We start from the raw sequence: 13,407 nt of genomic DNA on the forward strand, positions 1-13,407 counted from the left end.
TGTGAGGAGCCTGATGTGGGACTCCATCCCAGGACCTCAGGATCACAACCTGAGCCAAAGCAGATGCTCAACTACTGAGCCACCCAGGTGCTCCTAAAAGGATAATTTAAATATTGAGAATTCTTTAGCTAGATAGTTAGCAGTAAGAATATCTCACACTTTTACTCCCAATAGATATTTATAAATATCTGTCCAGCGTGAGCCCAATGCAGGGCTTAAACTCTAGACTCTGAGATCAAGGCATCAGTAAGACCAAGAGTCAGGGGTTTAACCAACTGAGCCACCTGGACACCCCTAGTTTTAAGCCTTTAAAGAAAAAGTTCTGTTTGAGAAGTCTGCCCATGTGGTCAAGACAATTTAAAAGTAAAATGTTTACTTTGCTGTATTAAACTTCACAAGGAAGAAAGACTTTAAAATTATGTGTTATATCATGATAAATCTTCACTTTTTCAAATATAATAAAGTCTATGAATAAAAGGAGAAATGGTGAGAAACAAATGGGTCCATCTAAGTTAAGAGAGGACAGAGGGCATTTTGGGGGCCCAACTATGCAGTATAGTGACTGAAGAAACATTTAGCAAATGATAATGAAGCACAATAATATACTTATTTTAACTTCTGACTACTAAAATTTTAATTACAGTATAATTATAATATGCTAATATATTCATATGTTATAGAATACATTAAAATATACTGCTAATAATAATTGATTTTTCAATAATATTTCTCGGTTATTTTTATATCCTGGAATTTATATATTCCTCTTTGCCAATGGTTATCATGTGGCTTTGGCCATGAACTCAGACAAGCACTGATTTTATAGTCATTCATCATTTGCATGAATTATGACTCCATTGTACTTTGTTTTTAATCTTTTCTCACAATTAATAACTCTAGGATAATTTGACCCTGATCACAATATCCCATTTCTTATATTACTCTTGTCTATTATTTTTGTTCCATCTTGTTTCCACATCTCAAAAGTTAGTAATTACTAATGACATTATTTTATGCATTCACTGTTTATTTAGATGTTCCTGTGTGTTTCTGAATGTTCCTGTTGTTTATAATTTTGTATACCATTCGGTCATTAGTTCCAATTTCTTGTTCATTAATCTATTCATCATTTCTGTTGTATCTACTATTCAAACTATATATTTGAGCTTTTAATGTCAATGAATAAATTTCCCCTTTATGATTTTATTTCTTTTTATGGTTATTATTTATTAAAAGTGATCTTTTTTCATATTTTACTCCTTAATGATAGAATTCTTTTGTTTACTGTGTCTTTTAGTATTAATTTACTATTTAATATGTATAATTTATTATCTTCCATTAGAATATATTCTGTAGGTGAATCATAATGCAAGAGAAAAACAGTGGAAACGAAAGTTTGGGAAGATGTGAAAAAAGAATTGTAGATGATTATCACATTGATGAACATAGTGGATTAATATGGCTAAGACTTCATATATTAGGAAGAAGTTGCTAGCTATGAATTGTGCATGCTCAGGGCATAACTCAATTTCCTAGCCTTCTGCACAGCTAGAATGCAGGCCTGTGCCCTAAGCTTTGCCAATCAAATCTGTGAAAGCAAAATTTCTTCTTTCAGAAGAAACAGGTGGCACAAGCCCCACACAGAATTGCTTCCTGGTCAGGTAAATTCAAGTGGCTATGTAAGCTTTAGAGATAGTGGTGGCATAGGGCCTTGCAATGGCATATATGTTGGAGGACATATAGAACTAGAGAGAACTGGCAGTTAACTCTAGGAATTACAGGATTATGAATAATTTGGAGAATTAGATAGTATAATATAAAAGGGTGAGTGATTATTACTGTGCCCAAGCATTTGGAGGGCAAAAATGACAGATCAAAGTTATAAATCCTCAGCTAAGTGTGTCATTACTGAATCCCAGATTTCCTCTGCCCTAAAACAATTTCAATATCCCATAACCCCAGAGCTGACATAATCCAAAACCAAATTCATGAATTTCCCATTGACAAAAGGTGGATGAATGAACTGCAATTTATTGACACAGTAGAGCATCATTCATGAATGAAGGAGTGAATGAATGGCAGCTACTTGCTGTGAAAGTAACAATTTCAGCAATTTCAGGTTTTAAGTGAAAAAGACCCATAAGATAATGTATAGCCCGATACTGTGTATCTTGAAATAAAAATATACAATTTTTAGAAATGCAATAGATGAAATAAAACTAAGGAAGACACTTTGGAATTATTTTTTGAGGATCTCAGGAACTGTCTTTCCTTAAGTTCTGACACATACTAACATTTACCAGAAAATGAACTAACTTGCTGTTGGAACAGTTTTATGACAATAAAATGATCACAGAAATGTTGTCAGATACAATTCAAAAGCTCTGATTTCTGTGGAACATACTCATCATAGCAATTCTGTGTGGTGGATCAACGTCATAAAAATAACCAAAGGAACACTGTGGAAACACTTAGAAAATGTATCTGGATCTTTATTTGCTCTGTCCATAAGTACTTCAAATTTACATCTGTGGGCATCCAGCAGTGTTCAGTGTTCAAATATCTGAGACAGTTCAAGAAATGTTTTATTTAATAGATGAATAGATTTTTCCCAAATCTGTGTTTCTCAGTGGAAAGTGAAAGATGTGTAAATTCAGGTCATTGTACCTAATAGACATTATGAAGTCAGATTTTCTCTGGGCAAATATTGTATTCATAAGGATCTTTCTTCTCCTTCAATTCTGTTGCATCCTTTTGCACCAAGTGAGCTCATTACATTTTATAAAGCAATAACTCGGAAAAAGTTCAACTCAACTCAAAATTGTGTGTCACAGAAAATCTGTTAGGTGGGAGAGGAAAACAGGGAGAAGGAGGGAGGATGGTCCTCTACTCTGTCTGAACAATAGGGCAGCGAGTCAGTGTCCAGGTCCACACAGAGTCGGTGTCATCTTCCCCTTCAAGATTACACTCTGGGGAAAAAAAAAAAAAAGATTACACTCTGGGTTCACGTGAACTGGAGGTCCACTGCCAACTACCCGTAAAAAGGAAACTTGAAAAGGAGAGAACACTCAGGTTCCACCGAGATTTGAACTCGGATCGCTGGATTCAGAGTCCAGAGTGCTAACCATTACACCATGGAACCCCACACTTGCTGGCGCTGGCAGCGCTCCCCCCTGGCAGGACGTCTCCACTTCTGGGATCAGGTAGTCCCAAGAAGGCTGAAATTCGTGTCTTCGTTTCTGATATCTGTCCCCGTGACACAGGGGCCTTCTCTCGCGTGCACAGGGCTCTTAGTGCAAAATCCCAAAGCAAATCGGTTTCTGGGGACAGACGAGACGGGTCAGCCCTGTTGGCGCCCTCCGCCCTTCCCGCAGCCCGCCGCCCCGCCCGGCGGTCCAGACGCAGGTAGGGCGGCTCCACCTGCCGGCGGCCGGGCTCCACCTGCCCCGTGCGGCTGCCCAGGTGGCTCGCCGCCTCGCGTGTGCGGGCCTCGCGTTCCCTTCTGCCCTCGCAGGTTAATTTCATGACCCGTAACGTGTGGATGACGTCACGACGCGTGGTGCGGGGCCCCCTCCGGCCCTGTGGCCGGACCCCTGGGAGAAAGAGACGCGTTTTCGTCCGGGGAAGCGCTCCGCCCTGCGGAGACTGAAGCGTAAGGGCAGGATAGAAACCTCGAGCGCCTTCCGCGCAGGGGTTTGTCTCCGGAAGTTTGACTCGGCTCCCCCGGGCAGCAGCTGTGCGCCTGGCGCGAACTCCTCGGCAGGAAAGTCCTCCTGCGGTCGCGAGGGAGGACGCGTCCGGACTGGCCCCACGGGCGGGGGGGACAGAAGCGGTCCCCGGCCATCAAACCAGAGGCCTGGGGACAGAAGCAAAGCATCTTTACTGAGAGTAAATAATACTCGCAGGTGTCAGGGTTTGAACCTTCCCAACAAGAGCCTTGGAGAGGTGTCGGCGTTCAGCTGAGACCATTTCTGTTGCAGAAAGACATCGATCTGGTTTGCAAGGAAATGCTCCCAAAGAGGCGCAACAATTAGGTGAAAACTGACCCAGAGATGGTGACCGGGGAGTGGCAGGGCTCAGTTCTCCTCCTCGTCCCCTGAGGCCCCTGGCTCTCGCCCTCACTAGCAGAAAGACAAAATGAAACTCTCCTGCCAAGTGGGGCAAATAAAGTGATTCCCAGAAGCCTTAGGAAGGAGACACCATACTTGTCTGCATTTTCAACACAATTGAACTTCAGATCTATGCAACAAATTCACAGAGTATTTGTAGGGGCTAGGGCTTGTACCAAGTTCTAGGCTCTCTGACAATCAATCTATAAGTAAATAAAGCTATAAATATTGAATAAATAAATGGGGGCTGTGGAGAGACGTTTGGGAAGTAAATGAAATGCCTTACCAGTGAACATGAAGACTACATTCCAGTTCCAACAGCCTGGCTCCAGTAGCTTTCCTGATGTAGAACCAACCTCAGTCTCAGGGAATCGCCCATGCAGAAGGGTTCCAAATAATCTAATTCCCCACTCTTTCATTGTGGGCTCTGCATAGTGGTTGCTTTCCAAAGAGTACATTAAGGAAAGGGAGAAAAATAGGGTAAGTGATGGAAGGAACCTGACAAACACAACTTCAGCCAGTGACCAAAGTCAACATCAGCAGGGATAAGCCATTTTTGATAGTATATAACCTCGAAATGGTATAAATGGTGAACATGACAATGACACTTCTGTGATCTTCCTCCCCCAAACCTATAACTTGGTTTAATTATGAGAAAAACATCAGACAAATGAAGGCCATTCTACAAAACACCTGAGCAGTACTCCAAACTGTGCAAAGACAAGAACAAGCAAAGCCTGAGAAACTGCCACAACCAAGCGGAGCCTAAGGAAATGCAATGACAAACTATAATGTGGAATTCTGAATAGGATCCTGGAACAAAAATGGACACTAGGTAAAAACTAAGGAAATCTGAATAACTTTTGGACTTTAGTTAATGATAATGTATAAATATTTGTTCATTAATTGTAATAAATGTGCCACACTCACGTAAGATTTTAATCATAGGGGAAAGTGAGTGTGGGATTTGCAGTGTGCACCAGCACAATTCTCTCCCCTTTTAACTAATGAGCCACATTGTCAGATGCAGTGATACTGCCCGAAGAGCCAACCACCTTCCTCAGAGCATATAGACTCATAGGAATTTAGAAGGAGGAATTCTCATGCCCTGCCAACTGCCGTGCTCAGCATTGTGGGCATAGCATTAAGGAGGATACTAAGTGTTGGCTCTGCCCTTGGAGATTTGGGGCTAATAGTGATAGGATAAACTACAATTATGAATCAATTAGTTAAGGGAGCCTGCAGATGGCTAGAGGCCAATCACATATTCTTCAAAGAAGAATAAAAACTGGATGTTTACATTTGAGCAGAGATTGCAGATACTGTTTCAAAGGGTGTCTTGGGTTCACACTTTTTCATATGGAAGATGCAAGATAGGGACACAGTCTATGGACTGGTTGTCTGGACACCCATCTATAGTGAAAGCAGAAGAGGAGCTTTTTGATGGTTTGATGGTTGGACCAAGCTCTTGTCTCAGGCCAGAGCTGTAAGGTTGCTTTTACCCTCAAGGGCCTACTTTGCACTGGAGACTCCAACTGGGCTTTCCACCTCAGCATAATGGTAAGTTTTCTGCAAAACTGAGGTCATTTCCACATGTTGCCAGTACTAGTCTGTGGGGATTGGTTTGAAGAGTGCATGCTCACTCATAGGCGTATTATTTATTTCCCCCTAAACAAAATATTGCTGAAAAATTCTTCTCCTCTTTCCCAAGATAAAGAAGTCATTAGAGCAAAGATTCATAGTACATTTTTTTGGCTCTGGATTCCAGATCATATTGAATAAAATCTGTGAAACCCATTTCCCACAAAGGTGCCCCTAGACTTATCAATCATATATATAATTATATGTATTCATATTTTATTCGATATAATCTATATTACATATATATGTATAATTCTGCAAACTATTTCAGAGTGTTTGTGGAACACTTCAAGTCCATAGACTACAGGCTATGAATATTCTACATTTGGAGATTCTCCTATGTCACCTAACCTAATTTTTAACTAACTAAAAAGAAATTCTCTAAGTAGAACTTAAGCATCGTACTGCTAAAGTCAAATCACCTTTTATTTTTTTTTTAAGATTTTCTTTATTTATTCATGAAAAACACAGAGAGAGAGAGGCAGTGACACAGGCAAGGGAGAAGCAGGCTCCATGTAGAGAGCCCAACATGGGACTCAATCCCCAGTCTCCAGGATCACACCCTGGGCTGAAGGCGGTGCTAAACCACTGGGCCACCAGGTTTGTCCAGTCAAATCACCTTTAAATAGTGACTATATTTTTCCTTAATCTTTATCTTGTAAAGTAAGTCAAAGTTGCACTCATGACTGCATGCAAAACACTGGTTGGACTGGTTCTCAGAGGGCTGTTGGGGTGCAGATTCCTGAGAATGCCATCTGGGGAGTCTTGACTCAGATGTAAATAGGTCAGATGAAGCGGGGAGGACTGGGCTCCTTTCTATGACAAGGTAATGACCTTACTTCAGCCTTGTCTTGGCCCCACCGAGGGGAGCCCCTTAAATTCTCATCTTCTCCTCCTACTACTGAAGAAGTAGGCATGTGACTGGAAGGCAGATGCCAGACAGTCTTTGATGATGATCAAGCCTTTAATGATGCTCAGTGAGTCTTCTAGGTCCTGTGTCATTGAAACCTAGTTTCCTTGGGCTTTTTACTGTCCATTCACAGAGGCACTGTTACTCCCAAGTCACAACTATCTCATAAACTGCATTCCAGCCAGAAGGCATTGCTGCTCCTGAAAATCAAAAGATAAAGCAGAAATGATCCCAGAAGAAAATGCAGAAAATACGAGTAACAATGATACGTTACAGTCAAATGGAAGTGAATACTGACTCAATAAAACACTAGGAATGCCTGCTAGAGGAGAAAGGGAAGGTAGAATTTAAAAGCATATAAACAACAAATTTAGACATTCCTCAAGAGAGAGATGAATAAAATTTAATTTTCCTAATGTTAAGGCCTTTGCATCGTCTGGGAAAATGGTAAAATATCAATATAAGAATTGTTTGGGAGGCGCCTGGTTGGATCAGTGATTGATTATCTGTCTTTGGCTCAGGGCGTGATCCCGGGATCCTGGGATCGAGTCCTGCATCGCATTCCCCACAGGGAGCTTGCTTCTCCCTCTGCCTATGTCTCCACCTCTGTCTCTGTCTCTCATGGATAAATAAATAAAATCTTAAAAAAAAAAAAAAAAGAATTGTGTGGTCAGGACTCTATGTGGTTATCTCCAGCCTCACCATCAAAACAAGATCAAAGGAATTTGCGCCTTTCCTGTGAATAGAGAGGAAATAATGGAATAATGTACAACTATTCACTCAATACAAAATCAGACAAGATGTAAAAGGGGGACATAAAAGGACAGGATGATAGAGTGGGATATATCAGAAGGGACAGACAACTACACATGATAGGATGATCACCGTAACCCCAAATCTATTCATTGATCAGTTGCTTGGGGTGGGGCAGGAGGGAACTTCTGAGGCAGTGTCACAGCTCTGTGTCCTGGCCCGTGTGGGATCACATGGATGCCCCCCACCCCAGCCCTGTGATGCATCACTGCAGTGTGCACCTAACTTTCGTTCACCTCTTTACATGCACGTTCACAAAAAAAGACATAGAAAGAGAAGGTTAAAAAAGACCACAAAAGCCCATCTAGTTCCCAATTGGCAGTGTTTTCCAAGTTGTTTCATTGTGAGAATATGTGTCGATGAGTGAAAATTGTGGCATCTGTGGCGTCCAAGGGGTCTCTGGTGTCTTCCAGCACCCTCAGGCAGGAGGTAGGTTTCTCTAGTCCTTTCTACCACTCCATGCTCAGGTTTCATTCTCATCGCCACAGTTTGGGTGATTCTCTCTTCAGGCCTCCCAAGATCACTTTCTAGACTGAGTGATGTCCTGGGGTGATGAGGCAGAGAGCCCAGGAGCAAAGCATCTGACAAATCTGCTGTCTTCTCCAGATTACAGCCCTTCTGGACTGGTGCCACTCTCTCTCTGCATTTTTGAAAAACTGGTCTATTTTCATTTATAAGAAAAATCTCACCCTAAATAAACAAGGCAAAGAGCAGAAGACCTTCCTCTGAAAACACTAACTGGGATAATCTGTTCCTGAGAAGTTTAATGGTTTTTGTTTGGTGCTGATTGTCTTGTGCATCTAAGAAAAGTATACCCCTCAAAAAATGCAATCTGTACATTCATTCATTGAGGACTATTTCTCAAAATCTGAACATCAGAAAGGCAGTCTTTTCCAACCACCAGCCTCACTGTTGTAGCTGGCTGTGGACTTCAACCTCCTAAATTATTTCTCAAATTATCAGTATTATTAAACATCATTATAAATTACATGATACTTAGTTTTAAAAGTGAAATGGATTGGCAAAACCTATTTTTTAAAAAACAAACCAACAAAACCCAAAATGAATGCAGCATTTTTCTGCCCTAAAACCTCCCTAAACTGAATTCGGATTTCCTAGCTGCAACTCTTCAGTTGCTTCTAGCTGCTAGCTCTGTGACCTTGGGTCAGGCACTTAATTTCTCTGTGTCTGTCTCCTCCTCTGTAAAATTCGGCTTCACCAACATATTTAACAAATAGTCCCCCCCCCCTTTTTTTTTAAAAAGGATTTATTTATTTATGAGAGAGGTAGAGACATAGGCAGAGGGAGAAGCAGGTTCCCCACAGGGAGCCCCAATGTGGGACTCACTCCCAGGACCCCAGGATTGTGACCTGAGCAGAAGGCAGATGTTCAACCACTGAGCCACCCAGGCATCCGAACAAATAGTTCCTTTGGATAATGACCACTTGAGCCAATGTTTGGCTGGCTACTGAGGAATACTGAAGTCTTATATCTAGAGAATTCATCTTTCTTGTTCCAGCAATAAAATCAATATCTCTGCTTCTTCATTTTAAAAACTTCAGTAATGATGTATGCTTCAAATCATAGAAAAACAAAGAAAAACAATAACACAACCCTCAAACCCAAAGACCACACTAGCAATACTTTGGTATATTTCCCCCCCAACTTCCAAATATCTATAAATAAAATTTTACAGAATCATGGTCACATATTTCATATATTTTTATCTGGCTCTTTTCATTTGACATTTTATCATGTACTTCTCACCTGAGCAATCACAACCTCTTCCAAAATGTTGTTTTCTATAGCTTTGCAACATTCTTCCAGCTATATATAACTTAAGTTATATAATCATCCCCTCCCATTGTTGGAAATGTTTTAGTAACATTATTATGATAACTAATTGTATCATATAGGTCTTTGCACATAAATAATTTCCTTTAGTTTGGATTATTTCCCTAGGAGAATTTTCTCCAAAATAAGCATGCCATGTGGAAATGCCATGCCATTTGGGTGAACTTCCTTGGTGGAATTTAGAAGCGCTACCACCAGCAAGGATATTATTCCAAACTTATGGGGAAGGGAGCTGCATTAGCGTCCTAGGGCTGCCCTAACAAATTACCATAAAGTGAGTGGCCTACAACAACAGATGTTTATCTTCTCACAGCTCCAGAGATCGGAAACCCCAATCCAAGGTGTCTGCAAGTTTGGTTGTCTCTAGAGGCCCAAGGGAGAATCTGTTTCCTGGCTCCCCCGCTGACCTTCTTAGTTTTGCAAGTTCACTTCTCCAATCTCTGTCTCCTTCTGACCCAGCCTTGGCCTGAAAGGATTTCTCCTGATTGTATCTGGAAGTCTGTCTGAAGCTACCATCTACCGTGAGGGTGCTTTGACCAAGTGCTTCAATTCCCAGCACTCAATCTCAGGGTCCCTAAATTTTCCATTAAAAGAAGAACCCGGTTCTGTAGTGTGTCAATGAATCCATTTTCTACTGGCAGGAGCAGTTCTATTAATACAGCTAGGTTTAGCCAGTCTTCACACCCTCCTGTGTGTTAGGAGCAGGAGAGAATGTCCGGAGGCTGGAGAATCTGTTACCCTGCACGGTTTCTCCCTGTTGGCTGGGCTCCTGGGGCTGCCGGCCTCCTGTTTCCTGCCCCGGGACCCTTCCTGCCCGCGCCCAGCCCGCCCAGCCCGCAACCCCCCCACCCCCCGCCCATGTTCTTTTGAAGCAGGGAAAGGGCAAAGCAGTTGAAGGCCATTGAAGATATTTAGGTTTTAGGGTTTAACGCTGAAAGCAAACGTGAAAACTCCAATTCCTTCCAGCCCGCTTCCAATCACCGTTGGCACCTGCAGGTCTGAGGTCACTCAGACCAGGGAGTGGAGTTCTGGGTGCAGACAGTCCCCTCTTGGCTCACCAGGCTTCTCTGCATTCCACCCGCCCCGCTGAATTGGGATTTGCTGTTGGGCGATGCATTTCATCCAAGGCTGAGAAGACCTGAATGGACGTAGGAATCCTATTTCTCCTTACCAGCCGTAATAATTACGCACCAAACCATCTTTCCCTGTATCACAGTACAGTGTAATGTCACATTATGCTGGAAGATGGTTTGGTGCCTATTAAGCGGCACACCTTCAAAGTCACTAACGAGAAGCAACAACCGGTAGGTAGTCGTGGCCGAGTGGTTAAGGCGATGGACTTGAAATCCATTGGGGTCTCCCCGCGCAGGTTCGAATCCTGCCGGCTACGATTTTTTTGCCAAAATCTTCCTCCCATCACTTCTGTCCGTTTGCACGCCAAAGGAAAGAAGAACTTCTGTTCAGCTCACCCTGCCTTGCCAGTTACCTATGTCTCTGGGTCAGATCATTTCTTTCTCCAATTCCAAATACCACTGTGTCTGAAACCTTGACCATCAATTCTCAAAGGGATGAGTGCATCTCTTTGGGTGTGAGCCTCACTTAATATTATACCTGATTTGAGAAAGGCTATTGGTTTTTCTCAGTTATGGGTCATAGCCAACTTGGATTCTCAGCATCAAAGTCAAACCCCCTGAATCTCCTGGAGTTGGTGGTATTTTCGTTGCTACCTTCTACAGCTCAAGATTTATAAAGCAGTCTATACTCTAACAGCTATCATTTTTTGAATCCTTACTATGTCCCAAGCACTGAATTGGCATTACATGTGTTACTTCATTTAGTCACCAATATAACCCTATGACATAGGTGATATTAGTCCCATTTTACAGAATAAGAAAACAAAGATTGACTTGCCCAACACTGCACAGTAAAATGGTATGTACACCGAGGACTTTCTTTTGTGTGTGAGGTCACTTTTCATAAATACTACAGGGAACACTCTTTTTAAAAACCAGTGATTAGCAACTCAATCCTGGTGTAAACACAGAAATGACTTTCATATCAGTACCTACCTATCAAACATTTATTATATACATATTTCCAAGTGCTTTATGTGTGTTAGCTTGTGTGATCCTTACAATGTTCATATGAAGCGAATACTATTATTACCCTTGGTTTATAAATCTGGAAATTGACATCCATAAGAGTAAGATAATATGGCCACGATGACCTAGCTTGTAAGTGGCACTGAGCTTGAACTCTGGGTTTGTGTCTATACCCAGGGAACCAAAAGTTGGGGTGGGTGTGGGGGCAGGTCAGGGGTGCTTTCGTTGCTATTGTCTACAGCTGGAAATTAATGTTATTGCCTGACTCTCCTATTCAGATTTTTGCCTCCCTAGATAAGTCTAAGTGGTTGGTCTGGAGTATGAGATTGTTACCCATTGTGTATTAAGTGTTTCTCTAGCACAAGTTTGGGGAATATCATTTGGCAGCAATGTGGTTTTACCTGAGTGATAATAAGTCGCTATTGTAATTTCATATGAATGATTAATTTATAAAGAAGAGCACTACACTCATTCTTATCTTCTCTGCCTGAAAACTCCAGAGCCCGAGTGGGAAAGGTTTGTTAAAACACAGCAAGTGGATGTAAGGCTTTGGTTGCCAAGCCCAGGAATATTTCTGGTTTGAAACTAAAAACAAAATCCATGTGGAGCCCCATACAGAAACCATCAGAAAAGCCTGTTGATTCTGGTAAACAGGGTGTATTGAAGTTACTCAGAGGGGAGAATCTTAGTCTAAAAGAGTCTCAGTGTCTCAGGGAGGGGACTCTCAGGACCAGAATTAGTCATAGGATGATTTTAGAGCAGAAATTACTGAAAGAGATCTGTGGCAACAGTGATCAGAATATGTAAACTAAGTAAATGATGGGGACCGTCAGCGGTCTTATCTTTGTAACATGAGTCCATGCGGCATTATTCTATGATATTGCCATAAAATATGTAAAGAAAGTGGACTACAAACAAGTCGGGCTTAGGCAGTTTGTCTTGCACGTCATGGTCTTGTACACTTTACATGTCGTGTGTGTCACAGTGTCACATTTGCAAATTTTGGTTTTGTTTCAGTTACTCGTCTGTTTTGGTCCAAAGATGGCTAGCAATGAGAGTCAAACAACCAGAATGTGAAGAAGTGGGATCAGAAAAAATGAAAATCTGATCACTTAGAGAAAAAATTCCAAATCTAACAGCACAGTTGGCTGCCAGGACTCGCTGTGCTCAATGTCTCGGTCTCTTCTGACATAAAGACTCCAGCAGAAAGTTCTCTGGTTCCTGCCCTCTCTCTTCATACCTTCTTCTGCATACTCAGGGACTGAGAACATTTACCTGTGTTTTTTGGTTGATTTGGGAAACAGAGTATAAATTCAGAGACTTAGTACTCTGGTTTGCATGCAGTGGTAAATGGAAAGAAAAGGTCCAGAGCTTTTGTTTATAGAAAAACAGACAAAACAACCCGCCCCCCCCCCCCCCCCCCCGCCCACACACACACACAAGAGGAGAAGAATGAGAGTTGGAAGGACTGGAACAGAAAAGCAGCCACCACAGTGCCACCTGGAGTGTCACCAGAGTGTCACCCCTCTGGGCCACTCTTATTCTGAGCTTCCTTGGTCATAGAAGACCCCAGTGCTTTCACTCTTGTTCTGACAGGCATTTTTCCATGATCCCCACTCTTCAAAATCAGCGACATATGTCAAGGTATTTCTTAAACTCCACCCCATCTACAAAGGCATTTGGATCGTTTCCAACTTGGACTAGCCTTTGCCCATTTTTCTATTGGATTGTCTGCCTATTTCTTATTCATTTTTCTTACTCACACCCATGGGTACCTATGCATGTTGAGAGCCTGGCTCTGCTACTCCAGGTGTGGCTGCCTTGGCATCCATTTACCTTGGCCAAGGCCTGCAGGGACAGGACACTGACACCAGGGCCCGGTACAAGGGAAGGGCATGCCCTACATGGCAGCCCACAGTGTCACAAGCAAATGTCAGTTCCTGTAATGACTTCCACAACAGCCCTTGTGATCAGAGGT

The 13,407-nt window shown here is 42.2% G+C and overlaps 2 non-coding genes across 2 annotated transcripts; one reads left to right on the top strand and one right to left on the bottom strand.

Moving 5' to 3' along the window:
* Positions 1-3,070: 3,070 nt before the first annotated feature.
* Positions 3,071-3,142, bottom strand: TRNAQ-CUG. Its single transcript has one exon. It is a non-coding gene; the product is annotated as a tRNA-Gln (tRNA).
* A 7,493-nt stretch (positions 3,143-10,635) lies between these two features.
* On the top strand, positions 10,636-10,717 carry TRNAS-UGA. The gene has a single exon. It is a non-coding gene; the product is annotated as a tRNA-Ser (tRNA).
* Positions 10,718-13,407: the final 2,690 nt, after the last annotated feature.

Source organism: Vulpes lagopus, chromosome 10, assembly GCF_018345385.1.
Source record: "Vulpes lagopus strain Blue_001 chromosome 10, ASM1834538v1, whole genome shotgun sequence".
Classification (NCBI taxonomy): Eukaryota; Metazoa; Chordata; class Mammalia; order Carnivora; family Canidae; genus Vulpes; species Vulpes lagopus.